The sequence below is a fragment of the Gymnoscopelus microlampas genome, assembly GCF_963454915.1.
Source record: "Gymnoscopelus microlampas genome assembly, chromosome: 9".
NCBI classification, from domain to species: domain Eukaryota; kingdom Metazoa; phylum Chordata; class Actinopteri; order Myctophiformes; family Myctophidae; genus Gymnoscopelus; species Gymnoscopelus microlampas.
This window is the reverse complement of record NC_139946.1, coordinates 27,482,479-27,485,971: the sequence shown is the minus strand read 5'-3', so window position 1 is coordinate 27,485,971 and position 3,493 is coordinate 27,482,479.

The following is a 3,493-nucleotide window of genomic DNA, read 5'->3' as shown; positions in this document are numbered from 1 at the left end:
TGTGTGTGTGTGTGTGTATATGTATGTATATATATATATATATATATATATATATATATATATATATATATATATATATATATATATATATATATATATATATATATACATACACACACACGTATATATATATATATATATATATATATATATATATATATATATATATATATATATATATATATATATATATATATATACATACACACACACACACACACACACACACACACACACACACACACACACACACACACACACACACAGTGAAAATAAAATGAGAACACTGCCAAAGTGACAAATCCGTTTGGACTCCTAATATAAAACGTTTCCACCATGCTGACAATGACATACGGTATTTACTGTAGTGTATTTTCAGGCTGAAGCTTCAAAGGTTCCACAGCCTGACTGTGGCACCTTGCAAACTGAATAGGCTTTGCACACTCTGCATATCCTTGAAGAAAATGATGTGACCATATTGGGGAGATACTTACTGTACTTAATTCTTACACGTGTATGAGTCAAACTGTGCAAGGCTAAAGCCAGAGCTGTGCAAGACAAAAGCCAGAGTTTTAGTCACTTTGTGAGGTCTTTGTCCCCTAAATTCTGAGACAAAGTTGCCCTTTGTATCTTGTGCACTCAAGATTTGTTTTTACACCCATTGTTGCGGAACGGGTCACATTTTCATACACAATGTTTGGGTGTTTAAAAGTGCAATACTACACCAATAACACACACATTTTGTGACTAATTCCCATCATAATTTGGAACACATCCTTTTCTGATTGACACATGTAAAACAAACAAACAAACCAAAGTCCTTTTTTGAGCCCTTCTCAGCCAGGAAACAAGGTCAAGTAGACAGTCCCTCAAATACAAGCAGCTGTTATTGCAAAAGGTAAAGTATACGTTTAAGTTCAGCACCTTGAGGATCATGTATCATAACCGTAGGGTTGGAAGGGGTTAACGTGTTTCCTCCCAGGATGAGGCCGTGCCTCTAATCCTGGATCAAGCGCTGCTCTGCCCTGGAGCAAAGCACCTCATCCATATTTCTGCTCTTCAAGTTGTAAAAGATGTACAAAGAAAAGCTGGATTAGCTGCCAGAGAACATATAAAGTAATGTAGTGAGGGCGCCTCCAGATCATGACTGCAAGATTGCACAACTGGGTTTAAAAAAGAAATGGCATGCTCAACAAGATTTTACTATGTTCTGTCCATATTAAGATTATGTAATTGGGGCGTTGCATAAGGTATCAACACTTTTCAAAACAAAAGTGTGGACATGCAACGTGCCATTTTGGAGCAGGCGTTCTGATTAGCCGTTTTCTCTGCGCAGTGTGTAAGATAAAGATGTGATACACTTGATACAACATCAATGGCCAGTGTTGTAGTAATAACTCTTTCATTATCATTCAGTGGTGATGTGTACCTTTTGGTTTCCATGGTTGTGCATAATAACAGTAATTTCAGTCATCATGTGGAACCAACCTTTTATTGTGCTGGCATTCACTTCTCTACAGGCAGGGGAAAGGAATGGAGCACAACCCTTCATGAACCCCTGCTGTACTGTATGTCACAGAATACTTAAAACTACTTTAATGTTATAAAGTGAGTCTTTGTTATATCAAATACAGTCTTCCTGATTTTGGGTGGGATGGGTTATATTTAGTTGTACCTTAAATTCCTTGGGAAAATGTCTATGAGCATCTCTTTCAGGGCTCAACGTCTAGATAAGGGTGATTAGTACTTAGTTGCGCGCTGGTGTCGCGTAGATCTGCTGATTTTGGTGTGCGACAGTGCACATCCAAGTAAATCCCCTGTTACATACAGTATATGATTAGCGTCTATAGTGCAGTTATAAAAAGGTAGGTATGGGAGTGTACTGTATGTTTTTGTGAGCAAAGTGCACTCAGGTGAGAGAATATAGGTGTGTCCTCTCACTCTGTCCTTAGATGTACCTTTTGCATCGGAATCATTATGTTCAAGATCAGAATGACTGTTATTAGGCTGCTGCCTAGCATGTACGAGCAATAAGTATGTTTTTCACACCAATTCACGTGACACATGAAATTAATTCATTAACCACCGAGGAGTCGAATGCAGAAGCAACAATAAAATGGTTTACTCGCGAGAAGAGAAATGGTTAGGGGATTATGTGACGAATCATATGTTTTTGTTGCACAAGCTACTGTATGTTTACAGTGTTTGCAATGCATAACAATGAATTATTCATGACTGAAATTATACAACTCGTTTGGAAATCATCAAAATGCCCGGTGTAATGTGATTAAGCATCATTCCTCAAGTTTTCTCTTTGCGTTAATGAAGTCAAGAATGCAGCTTAGTGTTTTACTGATTACAAGAGAAGATGTGTAAATGTGATTAACCTTTATCGCTCTGCTGTGCATTCAGGCGTGTACTGTATCATTGCACTGGTGAAAAGCACCGCGTAGACTCACAAAATTAATCACCTTCAAGGCCTTCTAATGGGTGCATTCCATTCTGGAAAGGTAAGCTGTTGCCTGGGGCTAAAGAATATGGCTTAGCCGTCCAATTATTTTCCACAGATACAACATCAAACTGATCAACTGGCAGGCTGCTGCACCTCTCCTGACAGTTGCTAAAGATTGGCATTAACACACTCACACAATAATCCAGAGCAATTCTGTTTAGGTTGGGCTTGTCCCAAGAGAAATCTATGGCAATCTGTGAAATGTACCTATTTTTCTTTTGGTGCGTAGGCTATCTACTGTGCAGTACTGTGTTTATTCTTAATCTATTAACCACATGAACCCTAGCGTCCCTATTTTGGGCATGTACTGTAGGCGATCATTTGACAAACATTCTGCGAAAGCACCCAATCTACAACTCGCAATGCATTGCAACGCGACGCGTTGTGGGCTTGTAGATCGGCTATTTTTGAGAGATTTGGTGTTGAGGGTGCTAAGTATAGACTCCTGAGGGACGTGGTCAATGGAGTATGGCATTTAGGTGGATTTAACACACCTAGAATACTCCAGAACAATTTAGTTTAGGTTGGCCTTGTCCCAAGAGAATTCTATGGCAATCTCTGCAATTTTCTCTTAATTTTCTTTGGCGCGTGGGCTATCTAATGTACAGCATGTATATTCTCAATCCATTAATGCCAAATGAACTTTATCCTGTACTTGAGCTAACCTAAAATTACCTTAGTAAGTACATCCCTTTTTTATTGAGCTAGAAATTAAGCAAGTTGAGAGAGGCAGTGTAGTGTAAGACTGAAATGACTGACCAGCATTTACTGTACCTACAGTATGTCGTTCTTCCAATTTCTAACCACAAGAGCCCTTTTCAAAAATATCCAATCTACTAGCTCACAACGTGTTGCATCGCAACACATTTTGAGCTTGTAGATCTGCTATTTTTGGAAGATTTTTGAAAACTTTCTCCTATAATGATATGCAGAAAATAAGGACATCAGGTTGAAAGTGGTTAAAAACAGATCGAACCTGAG